Below are 25,486 nucleotides of genomic sequence, written 5' to 3' on the forward strand. Positions count from 1 at the left end.
GTATGTGTGAGTGTGTGTGTGGCTGCGTGCAAGTGTATGTGTGTGTATGTATGTGTGCGTGTGTGAGTGTGCGCAAGTGTATGTGTGTGTGAGTGCATGCGTGAGTGTGCACAAGTGTATATGTGTGTGTGAGTAAGGAGGGGGTTTACTGTCATATTGTGCTTTAAAAAAAAATAATTCGAGCTAAAGTTGATCTTCACCGCCCCCGCCCGCAAACTCCATGAAGTGATGGATTATTTGAATGCAGAATTAGGCTATGAAAGGGCTCGGTCTGTTGACGAGCTGCTGAATTATGTATGTGGGAGAAAGCAAGCAGGAGCAGCCAGGGTCTCAGCTGCCCGTCCACAATAGGCGGCTCTCGCAGTGGCTACACACGAGTTTATCAACAGCCTGTCAATCGGCACTCGGGTTAGCGTGGGATCCAGCACAGGACAGCAGCTGGTGACCGGAGAGGCTTGTTCATTGCACCCAGCTCCCCACACGTGGTCCTTCCTGGAGCCAGCCACAGCCTTCCATCACCGCCAGTACGAACCAGTACCAAGAACATTAAAAAAGTAAACAAAAACACGCAGATCCATTTACCCAGAGAGAGCAAAGAAAAAATGACATGTTCCTGTCCCATATTATTAAAGATAGACACAAAGTGATGGAGTAACTCAGCAGGTCAGGCAACATCTCTGGAGAAAGGGAATAGGTGATGTTTTGGGTCGGAACCATTCTTCAGGTTGAAAGATGCTCCAGATCAGATGTTAAGAGGAACCCAAAGTATTTAGTCATCTTGGGAAGTAAATAATCCAAATGATTTACCTGCTTGGTTTATTTATCTGGTATGTTTTTATTTGAGTGTTCCCATACTTTTCTAATCCCTTCCATCAACTCGGACTGATAACCAATACACTGATTGATAATTACAGAATGGAAACACACCCTTCGGCCCAAATCGGCTATGCCAACCAAGCTGCCCCATCTAAGCTGGTACTGTTTGCCCGATTTGGCCCATATCCATCTAAACCTTTCCTATCTATGTGTCCATATGTCTTTTAAATGTGATTATAGTACCTGTCTCAACTATTCCATCCGATTTATTCCATTATCTACTAGTTCCATTGTTCGCATCCTTGTATCCCTATCGTTAGTACATCTTCTCCAGCCAACTATGGGCCATTATAGACTCCACCCTTCCTGAGGTCATCTGTTGCCTGCCCTGTTTTTTTCTGGCTTTCTCCATCTTTTAGTCTGAACTGAACCTATGTTCTGTCTCCCACTCCTCCTCTCTGGTCCTCAGGGCAGACAGGGGGCGGGCTCGATGGCTTCCCTCTTTGAGTGGGTTCCCAGTTCCCTTAGTGGACATGCTAGGCCTTTCCGGGATCCTTCTGCTGCACTAACCCTGGGTTGGCACCAGAGGGCCTAGACCTCCTTGGTTGAAGAGGCCCTCAGCTGATGGGACAACCCAAGGCACAACCTACTCCCACCCTCCCCACCACCCAAACCGGGCACCCACTGCCACCGTACATGGTCAGCCTCACCACAGGGAAAGTGACCTGCACACCATGCCCTCTGCCCCCTACATTGAGAGATACAGCATGGAAACAGGACGTTCGGTCTACTGAGTACACTCCAACCAGCAATGACGCAGTACACTAACACTATCCTATACACTAGGGACAATTTGCAATTTACAGAAGCCAATAACCTACAAACCTACGTCTTTGGAATGTGGGAGAAAACCAGAGCACCCGCAGGAAATCCACGCTGTCACACACAGGGAGAACGTACAAACTTCGTACAGACAGCACCTGTGGTCAGTTTCAAAGCCGGGTCTCTCGCACTAAGGAAACAACTCTACCTCTGTGTCACTATAACCCTCAGTTCCATGGATAGTTTTATCTGATTTGACTGGATAGCCTAGTTTTAGTTTAGTTTAGTTTCGTTTAGAAATACAATATGGAACAGGCCCTTCGGCCCACGGAATCCATGCCGACCACCGATCCCCGCACACACACACTATCCTGCACACACTAGGGACAATTTACAATTTAACCAAGCCAATTAACCTACAAAGTTGTACGTCTCTGGATGTGGGAGGAAACTGGAGATCCTGGAGAAAACCCACGCAGGTCATGGGGAGAGAGTACAAACTCCTATTTATGTTCTTAATTGTGTCTGATCACACTTTCACGACATGCCTTGGAATGTTTTACATTAATGGTGTTTAATAAATACAAATTGTTGCAGTAGCAATGCATTTGGAAGATCCTGAGGTTACGAAAGGCACCTTTTATGTGCCAGTGCCTTATTTGTTTACTGCAGAAACATCCACAAGCTTTCAGTAGCCAAGCAGACAGAGCATTCACAATTGTTATTTATCTTATCATTTCACCAACAAATGCACAACGTGTTAAAGTTCACCAGATTGCGTAGTGTGAATGTGAGTGTTAGGTTTGCATGAATAACAATGGTGTCTTTTATAACTGGCATAATTATCTCAATTTTTATTTGAGTGCGGCAAAATTATTCATTCAACACTCTGGAGATGTAGTAACTTCCAGTCTTTACAAACCAAATTCAAACCAGTGACAATAACAATGACCAATGCTTTAGTTGTGACATATTAATTATATTTTGCTAATGGATAATGCAAGTGAATGAATTAGAATATGTATTTACCGAGACTTCGAGATCAGATATTATATTACAGGTTAAAGTATCCCGAATGTTAGGTACTCTATATTGATGGGAAAACAAACTATTGGTAAATGTGGTTTGATTTTTAATTGATATGCATATAGGCATCTTTTTATCTTCATAAAAACAATGACAGAGAGTGGCAGACTTGAAATGTTGACTGTTTCTCTCTTCACAGACTCTGCCCGACTTTCTGGGATTTTGCAGCATTTTTTGTGTTAGTTTTCACAGTTCCACAAGACGTCCCTCTCACCCAAGAGAGACAGGAAACATTCATCGTGTCACCCTGGTCCAGATCTGACCAAATCTAGAGCAGAAGGCTCACCCACAGCTCCCTGCTTCACTTCTCACTCCTGAGCCAGATATGTACTGATAATACAATCCTACTTCAAAAGTTAAGAGTGTATAATTGTCATAGGTACCAGCAATGGAACAATGAAATTCTTACCTTCTACAGCTTTATAGATCTACTAGACTAAGGGGGACCCGTTGGGTTCCGTCCCCTCAACGCGCGGTTGCGGAGGTGGGGGGCGAGGGCCTGCGGCATCACACACACACTAACCCCCCCCCCCACACACACACACACACACGGGGGGGGGGGATGAGGGGGGAGGGAGGGGGGAGGGGGAAGGGGGAGAGTGGGGAGAGAGGGGTGATTGGGAGGCAGAGGGGAGTGAAAAGGAGGGGGAGGGAGGTGGAGGGGGTAGAGGAGAGGGGGAGGGCAGGGCGGTGGAGGGGGGAGGGGGAGAGAGAGGAGGGGGAAGGGGGGTGAGAGGAGGGGGAAAGAAGTGGGTGGGGGAGAGGGGGGAAGGGAGGGAGGTGGAGGGGAGGGGAGAGGGAGGGGGAGGGGAGAGATGGGGGGAGAGGGGGAGGGGGGTAAGGGAGGGGGGCGGGAGATGGAGGGGAGGGAGGTGGAGGGGGGAGGGGAGGGGGGGCAGAGGGGGAGGGGGAGGGGAGAGAGGGGGAGGAAGGGGGAGAGGGGAGAGAGGGGGGAGTGGGGGAGAGTAGGACAGAGGGGGGAAGGGAGGGGCAGGGAGGTGGAGGGGGTGGGGAGGGGTGGGGTGGAGGGAGGGAGGGCAGAGGGGTGGAGGGAGGAGGGGGAGAGAGGGGGTGGGGGGAGTTGGGGGAAGGGAGGCGGAGGGAGGCGGAGGGAGGCCGAGGGAGGTGGAGGGCGAGGGGGGAAAACTGGAGAAAACGCACGCAGTCACAGGTTGACATATAAACACGGTACAAACAGCACCCATAGTCAGGATCGAACCCGGAACTCCAGCGCTGTCAGGCAGCAACTCTATCGCCATTGTGCCGCCCCAATTGGACAAGGTGTGCTAACAGATGAATGTTTTTGTAAGATTAGACCGCAGCCTCTTGGTTCAATGGAACAAGCAGGATTTGTTTTATTGGAAAGTCATTTGTTTTACTGGCTTTATGAAAGATTTGTATTTACTCAGCCATCTGAGTCACAAGTGAATCACATTGGCACTCAACCAATAAATGGGACTGGTTGGCTCTGAGGAAAATTGCTTTATGATTAATTTAAAGAGTTGGCTTCTGTTTATATTTGGGTTGGATTCATTAGCAACTTTCCAATAGCTAGTGTTTCATTCCAGCATTATTCTACAAGATGTTACAACATTGTCTTCCACAGATACCACAGGCTTGCTTCTGCCTCCAATGGAATGTAATTATGGGTCGGTGTCAAAAACCTACAACACTTGATTGATTGAAAGACACACAGCATGGAAACAAGCCCTTAGTCATGCTACCTGGGAGGTCCCAAGCCGAAACGCAGCCTAGCCATGTCCTCCAGAGATGCTGCCTGACCAGCTGAGTTACTCCAGCGCTTTGTGTCCTACACAAGATTCTAGCACCTGCAGTTTTGTGTGTCTACAGAGAAAAGTGTTTGTTTGTGTGCTTTCAAATCAAACGAGATAATACTATACTTGAATACAATCAAGTCAAACAGAAGTACAACAGGTAGAGCAAAGAGAAATAAATACCAGTGCAACATATGGTTTGTCAGCATTATATCGTAACAGTTCCAGAGACAAATTCCAATGTCCACAGTGAGGGAGGTTGGAAGATATATTCTAGTATATGGAAGGACTGTTCAGATGTCTGATAAAATTGACGCCAATTTTTGATTCAATCCACTGGAACTGAAGGAGTCTATCTAACAAATTAGGTTGTCACCAGTTCTTCGAAACAGTTCCCCAATTCGCCCAATGCTCATCACCAAAATTTTGTATTTTGTTTTCATCCTTTTCCATCCTTTTACGGTGGCGCAATGGTAGAGTTGCTGCCTTACAGCGCTAGAGACCCGGGTTTGATCCTGACTAGTGTGCTGTCTGTACAGAATTTGTACGTTCTCCCTTCCAGGTGCTCCGGTTTCGGTGGTCCGAAGAGCCTGTTTCTGCCCTGGATCTCAAAACTAAACTAAACTAAACTTAACTATGACGCAACATTTATTGTTCTAGGTCTTTGAATGTAGAGTTCAGGAACATTGGTGGAACAATTAAGGGAGAAAAACTTACAATTGATAAAGTGCAGAATGTCACCCGACAGTCTTCTTCACAATGGGTTAGAAATAGTCTGAGTTAAAGAGAGACACTATTGATTTGCAGGTCTGTATAATTTGTACAATAATCTGTTAATAAAATCATCTCCCAGAAACAAATAGCTGCTTCATGCCCCTGACATCCTTTGTTGAGAGTATAAAGGTTCAAGGCATGGGAATTCAATGGAGCACAAAAGCTCTTTCATACGGAGAAATCTGTGTGGATTGTGATCCTTTTTACGGCACTCACTGCCCGTCTCCAGGTGGGCTAGTTCACTCCACTGGGTTGGCTTTAGAGAGCCGAGAGAAGTGACATCCTTTTCCAGAGATCCACTCCTTGATATCTTGTCCGCGTCTCAGAGGGAAAGGCCTGCATTTCAAGAGTAGCTTTCACAGTCTCAAAATGTCCCTGTAAAGTTCATCGGTCATGGGATTAGAAGTCGTCCATTCAGCCCATCGAGTCTACCCCATAGATCTTACCCGAAGAGTAGTCACTGTTGACTGCATGGTAACAGGTAGTTGGGTGGACTCCTACTGCATAGACCAAGTGATGCTGGGCCTTAAAGCAAGAAAATAAGAAATTGTATATCTCTTGGGCCAAGATTGGACTTTCAGAGACTTGGAATTTACAAGATGGAGCCGGAACATGATGATTCTCTGCATGCTTTTCTAGAAGAGAATCTATGGATCTATGCAGGAGATGTGGATGGCTCAATTGTAATCATGTATAGTATTTCCGCTGTCTGGTTAGCACGCAACAAAAGCTTTTCATTGTACCTCGATACCTGTGACAGTAAACTAAACTAAACTATTGTTTCAGTTTGGGTTTAGGTTACGATTTATTATTGCCATGTGTACCGAGGGGCAATGAAAAGTTTTGTTTAGCAGGCTATTCAAATCAGATCAGATAAAACTGTACATAAATACAAACAGACAAAACTCAAGTACAATCGGTAGAGGAAAGGAAAAGGGGGGTAGATGGGGGATCCAAGGGGGAGACACAGAGTTAAGAGATACAGCTTGGAAACAGACCCTTCGCCCCACCAAGTTGACCATCGATCACCCGTTGGCACTCGTTCTGTTATCCCACTTTCTCATCCATTCCCTACACACTAGGAACAATTTACAGGGACCAATTAACTTAACCCACACGTCTTTGGGACGTGGGAGGAAACCAGAGCAACCAGAAGAAACCCACGCGGTCGCAGGGAGAACATGTAAACTCCACACAGACAGCACCCAAGGTCAGGGTTGAACTTAGGTCTTTGGCGCTGTGAGGCAGCAGCTCTACCTACTGTGTCACTGTTCAGCGCTTAAACCATGTAGGGTATGTATGGTATTATTTGACTGGATAGCATGCCGAATAAGCTTTTCACTGTATCTCTGTACACGTGACAATAAACTATCAGGAGCCAGGAGCGATGCTTCTGTAAGTACGGATGTATTGATGCCATGCTTATACTGCATAGGTAGACTGTGACAAGCAAGCTGAACTAGTCATGGCAACGTGCAAGCAACAATAACAGAAATCTGTAGACGGTTTCCAACCCCGAAACCTCACCTATCCTTTTTCTCCAGAAACGCTGCCGGACCCTTTGAGTTACTCCAGCACTTTGTATCTATCTTAATATAAACCAGCATCTGCAGTTCCTTCCTACACACGAAACATCCAGGAGATTACTTCACCTTGCTATAGGAAAGATGCCTTCATTTTAGTTTAGTTTAATTTAGTTTCGAGATACAATGTGGACCCAGGCCCTTCGGCCCGCTGAGTCCATGCTACCAGAGATCCCCGTACACAAACACTATTCTATACACTAGGGACAATTTACAATTTTACCAAAGCCAATTAACCAACACACCTGTACATCTTTGCAATGTGGGAAGAAACCGGAGCACCCGGAGAAAACCCACGCGGTCATGGAGCGAACATACAAACTCTGTACAGACAGCATCCGCAGCCAGGATTGAACTTGGATCTCTGATGCAGTAAGGCAGAATCTCTACCGCTGTGCCACTGTGCTGCCTTCTGGAATCTGGAAGAAGTGCAGAGAAGATTTGCAAGGATGTTGCCAGGACTCGAGGGCCTGAGCTATAGGGAGAGGTTGGACAGGCTAAATGTTTATTCCATGGAGCGCAGAAGGATGAGGGGTGATCCTATGGTGGTGTACAAAATCATGAGAAGAATAGAGATGGCGAATGCATCGATTATTATTTTTTTCTCAGGGTAGAGGAATCAAAAATCAAGGTCCCGCACGGGAGACTGGTGACTAAAATTAGAGCACATGGTATTGGGGGTAGGCTGTTGACATGGATAGAAAATTGGTTGGCAGACAGGAAGCAAAGAGTAGGAGTGAATGGGTCCTTTTCAGAATGGCAGGCAGTGGCGTGTGGAGTGCCGCAAGGCTCGGTGTTGGGGCCGCAACTGTTTACCATTTATATTAATGATTTGGAAGAAGGAATTAGGAGCAACACTAGCAAGATTGCAGATGACACAAAGCTGGGTGGCAGTGTGAACTGTGAAGAGGATGTTAGGAGGTTGCAGGGTGATCTAGACAGGTTGAGTGAGTGGGCAGATGTGTGGCAGATGCAGTATAATATAGATAAATGTGAGGTTATCCACTTTGGCGGCAAAAACAAGGGGGCAGATTATTATCTCAATGGGGTTAGGTTAGGTAAGGGGGAGGTACAGCGAGACCTGGGTGTCCTTGTACACCGGTCACTGAAAGTTGACGTGTAGGTACAGCGGGCAGTGAAGAAAGCTAATGGAATGTTGGCCTTCATGACAAGAGGATTTCAGTATAGGAGTAAAGAGGTTCTTCTGCAGTTGTATAGGGCTCTGGTAAGACCACATCTGGAGTATTGTGTACAATTTTGGTCTCCTAATTTGAGGAAGGAAATCTTTGTGATTGAGGCAGTGCAGCATAGGTTCACGAGATTGATCCCTGGGATGGCAGGACAGTCATATGAGGAAAGATTGAAAAGACTAGGCTTGTATTCACTGGAGTTTGGAAGGATGTGGGGGGATCTTATAGAAACATATATAATTATAAAAGGACTGGACGAGCTAGATGCAGGAAAAATGTTCCCAATGTTGGGTGAGTCCAGATCCAGGGGCCGCAGTCTTAGAATAGAAGAATAGAATGCTATTTATTGTCATTCAAACCTAGGTTTGAACGAAATTCCATTTCTACAGTTTTTTACATTACAACACAATCCAAGACCCACACTTAACACAGTTTACATAAACATCCATCACAGTGAGTCTCCAACATCTCCTCACTGTGATGGAAGGCAAAGTCTTTATCTCTTCCCTTTGTTCCTTCTCCCGTGGTCCAGCAGTCCAACTGCAGTGTCGAGGCGAACTGGGGCTCCGATGTTAAAGCCCCTGGCGGGCGATGGTAAGTCCTGAGGTCGTTTAAGCCACGCCGGGCGATGTTAGGCCCCGGCTCCATGTCCTTAAACCCGCGATTCCAGCGGGAGAAGTCGCCGTTGCGGAGCTCGGAAAAGCGGTCTCCCACCAGGGACCTGCGAGCTCCCGATGTTCCCGTCCACCGGGTCTGCGGCCGGTGCCTCCGAACTCCAAAAGTCGGGTCGCAGCCGCACTCCACCACAGCTCTTCCCGCTCCGAAGTTGGCCAGCTCCGCGATGTCAGTTCCGCAGGCTCTGCAACTGGAGCCCCCAGGTTAGTCCCGGCCGGAGGTCGTCGCCGGCTCCACGATGTTAGGCCCAACGACATCCGAGACCCGACAGGGAATAGTCAGGTCCCCGCACAGGGAAGAGATTAACGGTTTCCCCCACAGCCCCCCCCCCCCACCAACCCCCACATATACACAGCTAAAAAATAAATAAAAACTGACTCAAAGACATACATTTAACATTACAAAAAAAAAAAAAAAACGACAGACGACTGTAGTCGAGCCGCTGCCGTTAGACGCCGCCACTCCCTCCTTAGAATAAAGGGGAGGCCATTTAAGACTGAGGTGAGAAAAAACTTTTTCACCCAGAGAGTTGTGAATTTGTAGAATTCTCTGCCCCAGAGGGCAGTGGGGGCCAACTCACTGGATGGATTTAAGAGAGAGTTAGATAGAGCTCTAGTGGTTAGTGGAATCAAGGGATATGGAGAGAAGGCAGGCACGGGTTATTGATTGGGGACGATCAACCATGATCACCATGAATGGTGGTGCTGGCTCGAAGGGCTGAATGGCCTCCTTCTGCACCTATTTTCTCGGTTTCTATGTTTCTAAGATCCAAAGACCATATATAGACACAAAAAGCTGGAGTAACTCAGCGGGGCAGCCGGCATCTCTGGAGAGAAGGAATGGGTGACGTTTCGGGTCAAGACCCTTCTTCAGACCCAAAACGGCACCCATTCCTTCTCTCCAGAGATTCTGCCTGTCCCGCTGAGTTACTCCAGCTTTTTGTGTGTATCTTCGGTTTAAATCAGCATCTGTAGTTCCTTCCTACACATCCAAACACCATATGTTGAAGGTGAGAGGGGAAAACATTTAATAAGATCTATGTTTCGCATTGAGGATGGTAGGCATATGGATCGAACTGCCAGAGGAGATAGTTGAGGCAGGTACAATGACAATATTTAAAGGACATTTGGACAGGTACATGGATAGGAAAGGCTTAAGAGGGATATGGGCCAAGCAAGGGACTAGCTTAGATGGGGCATCTTGGTCAGCATGGACGAGTTAGGCTGAATGACCTGTATAAGTGCGCTACGATTTTCTGACATGAAGAGGGACAGCTGGAAAGGGAAAGGGACCAGTGTCTTCTCTGTCAGTGGGGGAATCAGGATGTAAAAGCAGAGGGACAAAGAGGGTGATCATTAAAAGAACAACCATAGTAAGAATTGTCACTGAGTTCATTGCAGCTAAAGAGCCAAATACAATGTACAGAGGCAGCTCATAGAGCAGTTTGGTTGATTAGTCTACTTTATGTTAACAGGATGTTTATTAAGGCCAATTAACCTGCAAACCCGCACGTCTTTGGGATGTAGGGGGAAACCGGAGCACCCGGAGGAAACCCACATGGTCACAGACACAGCACCCGAGGTCAGAATTTAACTCAGGTCTCTGCCGATGTGAGGCAGCATCTCTACACAGTGCTGTCTATGTGTGTAGATTGTTAATGTATATACATAACTAAAACTCTGACCTTGTTATCTTCTGGATTGTGCAGTCTTTCTATTTGCGCAAAAACAGGGCTACGATTTTTTGCCAGTTCACTCACCGTTCTCCTATGCTGCGATTGCACCAAGTTTTGTTCCGATCGGTTGAATGACATAAAAGTCAGCAAGGTTTAAAAAATCTTTAAATCCGCGCGTGCGGAGATCGATCGCTTCTCCTGTCGTTCAGTGCCGCGCGGATTAATAATAATAATAATAATAATAATAATAATAAATACTTTATTGATCCCCTCAGGGAAATTCAGATTTTTTGTCAGCAGCGGTACAATAATAAAGAACACACAACCACAATAAAAATTTGACACAAACATCCACCACAGCATTCATCACTGTGGTGGAAGGCACAGAAATTGGCCAGTCCTCCATTTTCCCCCGTGGTCGGGACCTCCACCTCCGCAGCCATTGCTGCGGGCGTCCAGATGGTAAAAAACAAAGTAAAGTCAAGGTAAGTCCAGGATCGGCTCTTCCCCACCGGAGACCGCGGCTTCAGGATGGTGTAGGCTGCAGGCCAGCGGTCAAAGATTTAAAGTTCCCGCCGCGCCGCAGCCAGAAGCACCGCAGACCGCAGGGTCGGCGGTCGAAGCTCCCCTCCAGGGGCGATGGCGAGTCCATGCCGGACCCACGGTAGAAGTTGTCCGCGGGCCGGCCGATGGAGCTTCCCCTTCCCCCCGGGTCCCCCACGAGGGACCCCGGGCCGCAGACGCCGCGCCAGCTGGAGCTGTGCAGACTGCGGCTTCAGGCTGCCGGCTGCCCCGGGCCAGCGAAACGGAGCGCTCCCCTCTGGCGAGCCCCAGCGAGGGCTCACCCGCTCCACGCCGAGAGTCCACGCTGTGCCCGCCGCTGAAGCCCCGGGCGCGTCTCCGGGAAAGGCCGCGCCGATCCTTGCTGTTAGGCCACGGGGGAGGCGACCTGGAAAAAAGTCGCCTCTCCATGGAGGAGGCGACCGAAACGGTTTCCCCCTCACCCCCCCACACCACCCCCCACACAAAACACACAAAGAAACACTAAAAACATACTTTAAGACATACTCTAAAGACTCTTAGTCTTTTCCTCTGTCACTCACCGGGACGGTCCGCCCCTTCCTGTGCCATCGAGTCTTTACTGGAGCTGTGGAAGGCCGGCGGAGGTTTCCAACCAGACACAATTTTCGGAGGGACCCGAATCAGCCCAACCCCAAGCAGCCCAGCGTTGGGGACCCAGCCCAGTCCAGTGTTGGAGACCCAGCCCAGAGTCGGAAACCCAGCCCAGAGTCGGAGATGTTGCCGATGTCGTCTAATGGAAAGTTGAGATTCTGATCCCGGCAGAGGAGAATGACCGGCGCCCGCTGTGAGTCCCCATCGCACCGCCAATTCCAGCCACTACCACTCTGGTTCCCTTGCTGGCTTCTCCCCCTCCACTGTGATACCCCACCTCCCGCCCATGGCTCTTCCCCGTCTTTTCTCCGAGCTCAGTCCCCCCCTCCCCAACACAACCACACCCCCCCCCCCGCACCCACAACCCCCACCGCCCCCGCAACCACCACCCCCACAACCCCCCTGCCCCTACAAACCCCCCCCTGTTTTCTGTTTTGGCAGTAAACAACCCCAAAATAGTCACCAATAGTGCATCATATAATGCTTACCTGGCGTACGATTTCAAACTTCATTGGTCTTAATATCTGCAGTTCTTACTCAAAGAACAGCCAACTTTTCCCAAGCCTGCTGTCCTTGGAACCATGATAATGAAAGGGCCATTAAAAAAAACTGCACAATTTTTTTTCATTGAGAAGTCCAATGACCTCAAATATAACTTCATGTGTCAACATTAAACAGTACAGCACAGAAACAGACCCTTCGGTCCACAATGGCCGTGCCAAACAGGATGGCAAGTTAAATTAATCTCCTTTGGCTGCATGTGATCCATTTCCCTCCATTACCTGCATATCCATGAGCCTATCCAAAATCCTCTTAAATAAAGGGCTTGTTATTGTCATGTGTACCAAGGTACAGTGAAAAGTTTTTGTTTGACTATCCAGTCAAAGAAAAGACTATACACAAATACAACGAAGCCTTCCACAGTGCACAAATCTAGGATAAATGGTACAACATTTACTGCAAATATATAACATTGAAGTCTGATTAAAGATAGTTCAAAGGTCTCCAATGTGGTCGATGGGAGGTCAGGACCCCTCTCTAGTTGGTGACAGGATGGTTCAGTTGCCTAGGAAGAAACTGTCCCTGAATCTGGAGGTGTGTGTTTTCCCACTTCTGTACCTCTTGCCTGATGGGAGAGAGGTGAGACCAGTCTTTAATTATGCTGGCAGCCTTGCTGAGGCAGCGTGGTATAGATGGAGTCAATGGAGGGGAAGTTGGTTTGCGTGATGCTCTGGGCTGAGTCCATAATTCTCTACAATTTCTTGCGGTCTTGGATGGAGGCATTCTCAAACCATGCTGCGATTGCGCCCCGATAAGGTACGATACTTGTTGCTGCTGAGAGAGTGGGTTTGGCCACCTGTTCTTTTGAGTGAACGAAGAGCGTGGGTTGATAATGAACTGGGAGAGTGAAGCCGCACATCGCTAAAGAGTGTCCTTTCATAAAGACCCACTTGGTAATTCCTGCAGTTAAACAGTCGGGACTTGGGGTATTGAATAGCATTCCACCGCGGCTGGTTCCCGTCGAGACAAGCTGGACGGTCAATGGACGGGACAGAGGTGAAGAAAGAGGAAATTGTCAGTGAGGGCTGGGAGACATGTCTCGTGTTGGCTGAGGGGGGAGCAGTGTGAGCGGTGACAGCAGTAAAGTTGACAACCAGCACAATCCCTTACATCTGACGAGCAAGTCTTTGGCAGCAGTGAGGAGCTTACGTGAGAAAGAATACAAAGCAGTGAAAAGGAGAATTTGAAAGAAATGAAAAGCCGGTTAACAGGGCCGTGGGGTGTCCGTGCGTGGAGCTGCCTCGCTCTCCGTCTCCCAGTCTGATGTGCCGACTGCGAGTAGAACAAGGATCCTTCACAACATCCTTCATAGGGCAGCACAGTGGTGCAGCTGGTAGAGCCACTGCCTCACAGCGCCAGAGACCCGGGTTTGATCCTGTTAGTGGATAAGAAGAGTCTCTCCTTATACTGGGTGCTTCATGGATTTTATAATTTACACTAAAGTAGCAGCAAGAGTTTGGCGCTTTCAAACACAGTAGCACAGCGCCAGGGTTCGATCCTGACCTCAACTGCTGTCTGCGTGGAGTTTGCATGTTTTCATAATGGCCATTTCCTCCGGGTGCTCCGGTTTCCTCCTATATCCCAAAGACTTGCAGGTTTGTAGGTTAATTGGCCTTTGTAAAATTGCTCCTTGTGTGTAGGGGAGTAGATATGGTGTGATTGATGGTCGGTGTGGACTTTGTAGGCCGAAAGGCCTTTCATGCTGTAAATCTAAACTAAATTAGGCACCCTGACCAATGGGGAATAAACAAGTCCTGTGTAGTCGAAGATAGACACAAAATGCTGGAGTAACCCAGCGGGACAGGCAGGGTGACGTTTCAGGTCAAGACGCTTCTTCAGAGTCAATTGGGAGTAGACACAAGAATCTTGTGCAAAACACAAAGTGCTGGAGCAAAGTGTCTGAAGAAGGGTCCCAAACAGAAACACCATCTATCCATGTCCTCCAGAGATGCAGCCTGACCCGTTGAATTACTCCAGCACTTTGTGTTCTCTGCAAGATCCCAACATCTGGAGTTCCTTGTGTCTACAATTTGTTTGTGTGCTATTCAATCAAACCAGATAAAACTATACTTGAATACAATCAAGCCATACACAATTACAACAGATAGAATAAAGAGTTAAATTATCAGAGTGCAGAATATAGTTTCTCACTATTGTGCAACAGTTCGAGAGAGAAAATCCAATGAGGTAGGTTGGAAGATTGGGACTGCACCTCCGCTTATGGAAGGACCACTGATGCTGCCTGACCTGCTGAGTTACTCCATACCCTTCAATTCCCTGCAAATCCATGTGTTTATCTCCACCACCACCTCCGGCAACGAGTTCCAGGCACCCACCCTCTTGGTGTAAAATACATGCCCCGCACATCTCCTTTGAACTTTCTCTCTCTGACCTTAAAGCTATGACCTTTTGACATTTCCACCCTTTGAAAAAGGATCTGATGTCTACCCTATCTATGCCTCTCATAATCTTAAGTACCTCTAAGAGGTCTCCCATCACCTTCTGACATTAAAGCGATGACTTCTAGTCTTGCACATTTTCTTAGTTTCACTCAGCCAACACTAGTACAGCAGGTGATCTGGATGTTATTGTGTTGCTGTTTGTGGGAATTCTCTGTGTGGAATGTATCTGCTTTGTTTACTACATATTGGAATACTTGTAATCAGGTTTTGGCTTTTAAAATGGTCATTTCTGCCATTTTAGTTCTCAGTCCCTCTTCCATTCCAATCTGTCTGTCTACAGCCTTCTCCACTCCTCTTGTGAGGCTCCACTAAGCCAACACCATTGGATCTTGGGGTTGTTAAAACTCCCACCAGTATGCCATTATAGCTCTCCCCACATATGGTGCTTGATGTTGAGTATTCTAAGCAGTTTCTGCTGTGGTTTCAATATTTGTTGAAGTGTAATGCAGGAACCTGCTCTATTGTTTTTACACAGCGTAGCTGCTCAAACAGCACTGGGATAATGACCAGATGATTTTATTCTTGCGATCTTGATGAGGGTTAAGTAATGCCCATGGCAGGAGTGATGGGCAGATTAGTCAGTGGGAGCTTTACACTGAATGACACCTGTGCATCGATGGATAACATCAGTTCTGTGTCAGTTCAGTTTAGTTTGTCACGTGTGCAGAGGTACAGTGAAAAGCCATTGTTGCGCGCTATCCAGTCAGCAGAAAGACAATACACAATTACAATCGACCCATTACAGTGTGTAGATGCATGACAAGGGAATAACGTTTAGTGCAAGGTTAAGCCAGCAAAGTCTGATCAAGGATAGTCTAAGGGTCACCAATGAGGTAGATAGTAGTTCAAGTTTAGTGCCCCTTTGTCAGATAACCAAGAACAGTGGTGATTCTGTACATAAGACACAAGACATAGAACAAGTTTAGAGGTATATGGGCCAAACGCAGGCAGGTGGGACTAGGTTAGCTGGGACATGTTGGTCGGTGTGGGAAAGTTAGTGCCTGTTTCCAAGCTGTATGACTCTATGACACTTCCCCTCACTGCTGTGAAATGGGTGAGCGATTGATCGATGCCATGGCCCAGTAGTTGGTTCAAATGTCTCAAAGTTGGAAGTTTCTGGGTCTAAATGCAACGACACCAGGGTGTTGAACCCAGCAATTAATGGTCACCACTTTCACTCAGTGCACACGTTATAGCCCCCTTCAACAGGAGAAACCGGATGCAGATTGAGTGCTGGAGTAACTTCGTGGGTCAGGCAGCATCTCTGGAGAACATGGATTGGCGACGTATCATGGTCTGAAGAAGGTCCCAATCCAAAGATCAAGATCTGCAATGAGGTAGGTGGGAAGATCAGGACAATGCCCCAGCTTGTGGGAGGACCATTCAGTAGTAAGACCTTTGACAACATTCCGCATGGTAAGTTGGTCTAGATGTATGAGATCCAAGGTGAACTAGCTAACTGGATACAATGTTGCAGGAGATAGAGGGTGGTAGTGGAGGGTTGATTTTCAGATTGGAGGCCTGTAACCATCCATGGTCACCTGTCCATGTTCGTCAGAGATGCTGCCATACCCACTAAGCTACTCCAGCACTTTGTGTCGTTTCATGCATAGCCAGATTGGGCGATCGTTTGGCAAAGTACCTATGTTAAGTACACAGCAGTGGTCCCGAGCATCCTTTATCCAGCCAATTTAGTTCTCAGTCACCTCTCCCTTTTCATCCTATCTATCTGCAGCCTCCTCCACTCCTCCAGTGAGTCCCCACTCTTCTAGTGTCCCAATGTAAGCTGTAAGAAAAGTATCTTAGAACAGTACAGAAGCTAGACACAAAATGCTGGAGTAACTCAGTGGATCAGGCAGCATCTCTGGAGAAAAGGAATAGGTGACATTTCAGGTCGGAACCTTTCTTCAGACTGGTTCTGAAGAAGGTTCAGATGAGTCTGAAAAAGATTTCCGACCCGAAATGTTACCTATTCCTTTTCCCCAGAGATGCTGCCTGAGTTACTCCAGCATTTTGTGTCTATCTTCGATACAAACCAGCATCTGCAGTTCCTTTCTACACATAGAAGAGAACAGGAATGGGCCCTGAGGCCCACAATGTCCGTGCCAAACATAATGCCAAGTTAAACAAATCTCCGCTGCCTTCACGTGATCCATATACCTCCATTCCCTGCATATCCATGTGCTTCTCCAAAAGCCTCTTAAATGCCTCCACTATCATTAATATAGAAATGATGAACTATAAAGAACCCAGCAACAATCCCTGCTGTACAGCACAGGTTACAGGCCTCCAATCTGAAAAGTAACCTTCCACTACCACCCTCTACCTCCTGCAACCAAGACAACATTGTATTCAGTTGCTAGCTCATCTTGGATCTCATATATTCTAACCATCTGGGCCAGCCTACCAAGTGGGTCCTTGTCAAAGGTCTTACTACTGAATGGTCCTCCCACAAGCTGGGGCGTAGTCTTGATCTTCCAATCTACGTCATTGCATATCTTGAACATGTTCTCTGTAACTGTAACACTATAATGCTGAAACACTGTATTCTGCACTCTGGCTTTTTCTCCTTGTTCCACATCTTGTACTTTTGTATGGTTTGATTGTACCCTTGTATGGTATGATTTGGCTGGATACCATGCAATCAAAGCTTTTCACTGTATCTTGGTACACGTGACAATAATAACCAATACCAATGAGCCTTGCTTAGAAAACTGTAACCCCTCCACTCTACCTGTCAGTCAGTTTCTCTGGAGGACGTGGATAGGTGGCTTTTCTGAAACCACCTGTCCATGTTCTCTAGAGATGCTGCCTGACCACTGAGTTACTTCAGCGCTCTTGTGTTCTCTGCTAGGTTCCAGTATCTGTAGTTCCTTGTGTTTACCCCTCCACTTTTACCCTGCGATTCTGAGGAAGGGTTGCTGACCCAAAATGTCTCCTGGTTTCTCTCTCCACAGTGTCCCCTCTCTCCATTAGTGCAGCACAGTTGTGCAGCGGTAGAGTTGGTGCTTTACAGCACCAAGAGCCGGGTTCGATCCCGAGTGCGGGTGCTATCTGTACTGAGTTTGTACGTTCTCCCTGTGACCGTGTGGGTTTTCTCTGGGTGCTCCAGTTTCCTCTCACACTCCAAAGGCATACAGGTTTGTATGTAAATTGGCTTCGGTAAGTCGTAAATTGTCCCTCGTGCGTAGGATAGTGCTAGCATACGGGATGATCGCTGATCGACGCAGACTCGGTGGGCCGAAGGGCCTGTTTCCACGCTGTATCTCTAAAGTCTAAAGTCAAGATGCTGCCTGACTGGCTGAGATCTTCCAACATTTTGGCCTGTATTTTGGTTTCTGCTTCTGTTTCAGGTCACTGTCTCTGCCGTTTTACCTGTTGTGCAATAGTCAATGCGATGTTCCCAGGTCATTCTGCACTCACTGAAATGCAGCCTTCTCTCTGAAGTTACAGACGGCATTGAAGGAAACAGATACATCCTCACAGTGGCCTGAGGTGATACTTAACCCTTGATCTACAGCATTGCAGGAAGAACAATTACCTGCTTGTAATCACACTGGTGTGAAAGAACAAATTGGCTGTTGTACTTCCAACATTACCATGGCGCATCTAATTCAAAGGGGTTTCATTGGTTTTAAAGCATATTGGGTGATCTTCTAATGAGAAGAAAAGAAGTCTAGAGCTGCAAGTCCTTTTATTCGTGTAAGGGGGGATGTGTTGGGGCTGTGGGTCGAACGGATGAGTTAAAAGGTATTTAACTGCATTAGGACTCTGCCTATTTCTGGTTTGTGTGTTCCATTAAGGTGATCAATGAGGAGCCCCTGGGTTTCTGGTCAGATATCACCGGCATGTCTCATCTTTATACCTGAGGGCAGGTTGCTCCTGATACACTCCAAATGGCATCTCTCACATGGCCAGCAGCCCTTTCATCCCGGATTAGGTAACGGAGGATGTCGGTGACAGGTCCCTGACTGGATACTTTCAGGAGTGAGAAAGCCCCCAGGGAAGCTTCCCCCTGACCTACTCTCCCCCCCACCACCGGTAACCAGTGGTGCAATGATACTCCTGCCCAGGTTACTCAAGCGGAGGGGGTGGGGAGAAGGTTAGAAAAATACCCGACTGCAAGAATCTATCCGTTCCATCAGACCTTCCTTGTCACTAATTTCCTTCAAGACGCTTCACAAAGGACAGACAGCTCGATTCAAACTTGATCGCGGTCCCACTTGGTTGGATCTTCCCACAGTCGCTGCAGTGGTTTGGATTGTAACACATTCCCTGAGAGTAGATAGGATTTCTGCCCGGACGTTTTTGCTTCCTGTGTAAATATATATTCAGTGGTTTTATAAACTCCATTAAGGCATCACATGTGGCAGTGGGGAATGTGCTTTGAGCAATTCAATGCATTTGCCCAATCTCTCTGCCTCGAGAAGCATTCTTCAGATCCATCAGGCTTATGATTACTTGAGTGATTTGTGGATTTTAGCATCCAGTGAACAGGGCTGTGAGATTTAAACCATGCAATATAAGAAGGTGCCAGAAATGTTCAAGGACATGAGCAGAGAGAAGTTGGAGTTTGTTATTCCCAGGGAGCTGATCATTTCATTTTTTAAATTTAATTTAGAGATACAGCATGGACACAGGCCCTTCGGTCCACCAGGTCCACATCGACCAACGTAAACTAGTACTATCCTGCACACTAGGGGTAATTTACAGAAGCCTGTTAACCTACAAACCCACACGTCTTTGGGATGTTGGGGGAAACCCGAGCACCCAGAGAAAACCCACATGGTCACAGGGAGAACGTATAAACTCCACACAGACAGCATCTGCAGTCAGGATCGAAACTGGATCTCTGGCGTTGTGAGGCAGCAACTCTACCACAGTACCACTGTGATGCAATGGTTAACAAAAACTTTTCAAGAAAGTACTCATGTAACATTTATTTTTGTTACCGATTGATTGGTTTATTGATTGATTGGTTCAAAGATAAAACAAGGATACAGGCCGTTAGGCCCATCGAATCCACACTGACCATCGATCAGCCATTTGCACCATTTCTATGTTATCCCACTTTCGCTTCCTCTCCCTACACACTAGCACACACTATGAGAGACAGATGATTGAGATTAGTCAACAATTAAACATATGAGATTATCCATAATGAATCCAGGGGCTTGATCTTTTAACCCAGATAGTGGTGAGAGGTGTATATAGCCATCGGGTAAAGTTTAATTTAGTTTAAAAATACAGCATGGAAACAGGACCTTTGGCTCAATGAGTCCATGTCAACCATCGATCATCTGTTCAGACTAGCTCTAATGTTATCCCACTTTCTCATCGACTCCCAACACACAAGGGGGCAATTGACAGAGGGCCAATTAACCTACAAACCCGCACATCTTTGTGATGCTGGAAACTGGAGCACTGTTTTTGAATAAAAGCACAGCAAGGTTCACACTTAACATACATACAACAGTACAGTACAGGAACAGGCCCTTCAGCCCAAAAATGTCCATGCTGAACATGATGCCATGTTAAACTAATTTCTTTGCACATGATCCATATCCCTCCATTCCCTGTAAATCTATGTGCCAATCTAAACGTCACTTATATACCATTATATCTACCTCCACCAATGTGTTCCAGGCAACTACCACTTCATATGTTTAAGATTTTGTTCTCTTCATTAGAGGCCAGGAACCCTCTGAGAACACATGTCTTACAAACCTATGATTATAATAATCTGAGATTTCATCATATCCTTCCTTCCCTTCACCTTTCATCCGGCTAATCTACTTAAATGCAGATGTCAGAGGTGACATTTCACCAAGGCTGACCAGATTGTAGATTGGCCTTCTTTAAATACCTGTTTGTTTTTGCAATCTGCCGAGTTTGACAAATTTCATGTTCTGACTTAACATGAAGCCTCTGGAGAAAAGGGACAGATGACGTTTTGGGACTTCAGAACCAGGCCAGAACCAGAACCAGAAAATGACCTTTTCTTACCTCCAGTTCCCTCCCCTATACTTTCAATCTAAAGAAAGGTCCTGACCCGAGACGTCACCCATCCTTTTTCACCAGAGATGCTGCCTGACCCGCTGGGTTACTCCAGCCCTTTGGTTCAGTATAAACTAGCATCTGCAGTTCCTTTCTACACACATTAACATTCAGCCTATTGTGTGCAAACCTGCCAACCATCTATTGAAACTAATCAATAATCAAACGAATAACCCAAGCTGGGTTTTTACCCTGTTAACAGAAGGGCTCTGATTGATTGAGCAAATCGAAACACTGGGTCCGACAATGTGAGCTACAAGGAAAGGATGCATATATTTAACCCCACTTTACTCCTGCCATCACATTCATCTCCATTTGTTCTTTCTGTGCCAGTATAAAATTATCTGCTTTAACCTCACAGTCCTGTTATTTTTTAGGCATTTATTTAATTCCCTCTTGTGATTTATCATTATATTTGTTTCCAGCATCATTTCAGTGTGAATTCTACAAGTCAACACAGAGATTCATATTCATCTTCTCCCGGCTCCCATTGACGTAGTTTTTGAAATAGCATTCAAACCGGACTCCACACATTGACTCCATCTACACTTCACGCTGCCTCGGGAAAGCAGTCAAAATAATCAAAGTCCTTTCCCATCCCCGTCATTCCCTCTTCTCCCCCACTCCCGTCTGGCAGAAGGTACAGAATCTTGAAAGTGCTCATAACCAGACTCGGGACCAGCTTCTTCCCCTTTGTTATCAGGCTTCTGAACGGTCATTCCATAAGCTAAGGTACTGTCGGCAGGAAGGAAGATTGGTCCCGATGTTGGGGAAGTCCAGGGCAAGGGGTCACAGTTTAAGGATAGAGGGGAAATCCTTTAGGACCGAGATGAGAAAAACATTTTTCACACAGAGAGTGGTGAATCTCTGGAGCTCTCTGCCACAGAAGGTAGTTGAGGCCAGTTCATTGGCTGTATTTAAGAGGGAGTTAGATGTGGCCCTTGTGGCTAAAGGGATCAGGGGATATGGAGAGAAGGCAGGTACAGGATACTGAGTTGGATGATCAGCCATGATCATATTGAATGGCGGTGCAGGCTCGAAGGGCCGAATGGCCTACTCCTGCACCTATTTTCTATGTTTCTATGTTTCTATGTCTGATTCACCTCTAACCCATTGCAGACATTGGACTTTGTCTCTGGAACTGTTGCGCTACAATGCTGAGAACCATATTCTGTGCTCCGTACTCTCTCTTCACTCTATTTATTGCACGAGTTTGGCTTAAATATGTTTATGTATGGTATTAGTTGATCTGATTTGATAGCATGCAAAACAATGCTTCTCACTATACCTCAATGTACTTGACAATAATAAACCTGAACATAAAATTGGTTTTATTCCACAGAAGTTGATTTAGGTATAGGTGTAAATTATAGCCCAGGATCAGATGAAAGAGGCTCCCTTGATGTCCAAAGTAAATACAAGAAGGGAACTTATCAAAGATAGACACAAAGTGCTGGAGTAACTCAGCTGGTCAAGCAGCATCTCTGGAGAAAAAGGATGGGTGATGTTTCAGGTCAGGGCCCTACTTTCAGTCTAAAGAAGGACACCGAACCAAAACACCACCCTTCCTTTTTCTCCAGAGATGTTGCCTGACCAGTTGAGTTACTCCAGCACTTTGTGTCTATCTTTGGTATAATGCAGAATCCATTGTTCTTTGTTTTATACATGAAGGGGATTTATAATGGCGAGTTTATTAACATATGCACAAACATTACAATATACAGGAACAATGAAAATCTTATTTGCATTCAAAGGGTTAATTTGTAAAATTACAGTGGCGCTGTGGTAGAGCTGCTGCCTTACAGCACCAAAGGCCAAGGATTTGTCATGACTATGGGTGCTGTCTGTACGTTCTCCCTGTAACCATGTGGGTTTTCTCCAGGAGGACCGGTTTCCTCCCATTCTCCAAAGACGTACAGATTTGTAGGTTAATTGGCTTCTTTAGATTGTAAATTGTCCCTAGTGTGTAGGGTATGCCAGTGTATGGGGTGATCACTGGTCAGCGTGGACTCTGTGGGCCGAAGGTCCTGTTTCTGCGCTGTATCTCTAAACTAAACTAAACTAAACTAAACTAAACTGAACTGAACGGAACTGAACTGAACTGAAGCATAGTTTGCGACTATGATATTATCTCAGCAATGAAGCAATGGTGCCTAGAAATGATGTACAAGGGATTTAGAACAGGGTCTGTCGTTTAAAGCTGAGAGAGTGAACACAAGGTTGTGGGCTGTCGGTGTGATGAATACTCAGATTCCAACAATAGTATTTTTCAGTAATTAACGAGGAAGAAAGTGGATTTAAAGGAACAAAGGATCTATTTGTTTTTATAATGTGAAAATACAAGTGCAACATGCTGAAGTCAGCGTGTATACATCCGCCTAAGCACCTGCTCCACTTAAACCCTCGTGAAACTTCTCACAAGCTTTCTACACTGACTTGAACAACAGTCACCCTGTAAGTGCAGGTTACTTTGTCGACTGTTGGCAAAATTTGCAAACCTCAACATTATGATTGCAAAATTAGCCAAAAGCTTCTTGGACACTTTTTAATTAGGAATAAGTGTTAGCCAGCAGAAAACAGTGCACTTCTGAAAAGCAAACAACGGAATGATCATGAGCACACAATTCCTCTTTCTTCCTCCCCTCCTCTCTTCTTGACAACTAATGGAGGGGGAAGAGAGATCCCGAGCCAATCAAACCTTGGCCTGTCTTCCTTTTTACTTTCTTCTGAGTATAATCTCTTGTTTGAGCCTGAGATTTCGGGACAATTCAATGAAGCCATTGAATTATGAATGGATTCTGTGAATGGCAGAAGCGATTCAGCCCTTTGAATGAATTAAACATTTAACTGTTCAAAATGTGAAGCGGATTTTTTTGGAACATCTTAAAAGGACCTCGGCATGATGTTGGGCGGGGAAACTGATCAGCACCCGAGTTTTAATCTGGGTGTAAAGTTCCAAAGTTTTCCCTCAGTGACTAAACTTTTTGGGGCCTTTAATGCTCAAATGTTGGAGGGTTTTTTTGTTCTTCAGCTTGCTCAAAGGTGGGCGGACAAAGCCATTCATGGCAGATGACAGCACTTGAAGGCTGGAGGGCTTCCTGGGAAAGTTGGGGGGGGGGGGGTGTGGGGGTTGGTGGTAGTTGGGGGAGGGAAAGCTTTGCGACAGCGGTTAATGAGACTTGGGCCATGCTGCTGTTCCTCATTCACTCAGTAAAGCTCTCCCTTGTTATCGCAGAAAGAGATTACGTCCCTGTTAATTGTTTTGTTTATTTTTCAGTCTTCCTTTCCTTTTTCTTTTGCCACAGAAAGAAAATGCTTGTAAGAAGCTGAACAGGAAGTCAATGGAGTAGAACATGTTAACAAGCTGACTCACAGCTGAGCACTGCAAAATGGAAAAAGGACCTGTTTTAATTTATTCTCTTACCTCATTGCAGCTCTGAGAAGGATAATTGGCAAGGGAGAATTCAGCCAGACACAGCTTTAATGATTCTTCCATTCTCTTTAACCCTTTGAATGGTGCACGTCCACCTCTCCCTGTGTTATAGAACATCACGTCTGCATTCCTACTTGACTTGCTTTTTAGCTGGACTTTCACAACTTAAGTTGCAGCTAATGGATATGGATTGTATGCAGGTAGATATGAGTTGGTCTTGGCATCATGTTTGGCAGAGACATGTCTGTAGAAGGGTTTCGGCCCGAAACGTCGCCTATTTCCTTCGCTCCATAGATGCTGCTGCACCCGCTGAGTTTCTCCAGCAATTTTGTGTACCTTTGGCAGAGACATTGTTGGATTGAAGGGCTTGTTGTTCTGCTGTACTGTTCTATGTTTCTATGTTTAACAGTGACTTGGCTAACCAAGATTTCTTTGTGAAATGGAGTTTGCACCCCTTGAAGAGAGACACAAAATGCTGGAGTAACTCAGCAGGTCAGGCAGCATCTTTGGAGAAAAGGAATAGGTGACGTTTCAGGTCGAGACCCTTCTTCAGACCCAAATCGTCACATATTCCTTTTCTCCAGAGATGCTGCCTGACCCACTGAGTTACTCCAACATTTTGTGTTTATCTTCGGTGTAAACCAGCACCTGCAGTTCCTTCCTTGCTCCCCCTGAAGCTGAAATAATTAAGGAACAACCAACAGAAGTGTCAGGTGCACTGCCAGAGGAGGGAGTTGAGGCAGGTACAATATCAGCATCTAAAACACCTTTGTACAGGTACATGAACAGGAAAGGTTTAAACGGATATGGGCCAGACACGGGCAAACAGGACTAGCTTCGTCAGTATGGGTGAGTTACCGTGCGTATACGCTGTAGGGGTCGTTGATTCAGCATGTTATTGATCTCCCATCCCTCAGGTAAAGCAGGATGAGGGATATCATTGGTGAATTGAAGATGAAGACAGGAGAGGTGGAGGGAGAGACGAAAGATTGAAGAAGCAAGTGCAAATCAAAGAAGAAAAGAGGCATGGTAAACACAAAGAACTGCAGAAGCTGGAATCTTGCATAAAACACAAAGTGCTGGATTAACTTAACCGGTCAGGCAGCATCTGGTGAGGGAATGAACGTCAGAGTCTGAAGAAAGATCCTGACCCAAAATACCACTGTCCATTCACTCCACAGATGCTGCCTGACCCGTTGAGTTCCTCCAGTACTTTATGTTTTGCTCAGTACTGCACAGTTAGGTTATCATAAATCATTTGTTCAGTCTCAGCAAAGTTATTCTTCTTTACTTCAAATGGATAGGTGGGCTTGAACAATTCCTAAGCCAATCATTTCATAACCTACATCTCACCGTGCAGACTTTGCTCATTTGATCGGTAATGCTGAGGAACCTGGACTCATC

Source organism: Amblyraja radiata, chromosome 12 (genome assembly GCF_010909765.2).
Source record: "Amblyraja radiata isolate CabotCenter1 chromosome 12, sAmbRad1.1.pri, whole genome shotgun sequence".
Lineage (NCBI taxonomy): Eukaryota > Metazoa > Chordata > Chondrichthyes > Rajiformes > Rajidae > Amblyraja > Amblyraja radiata.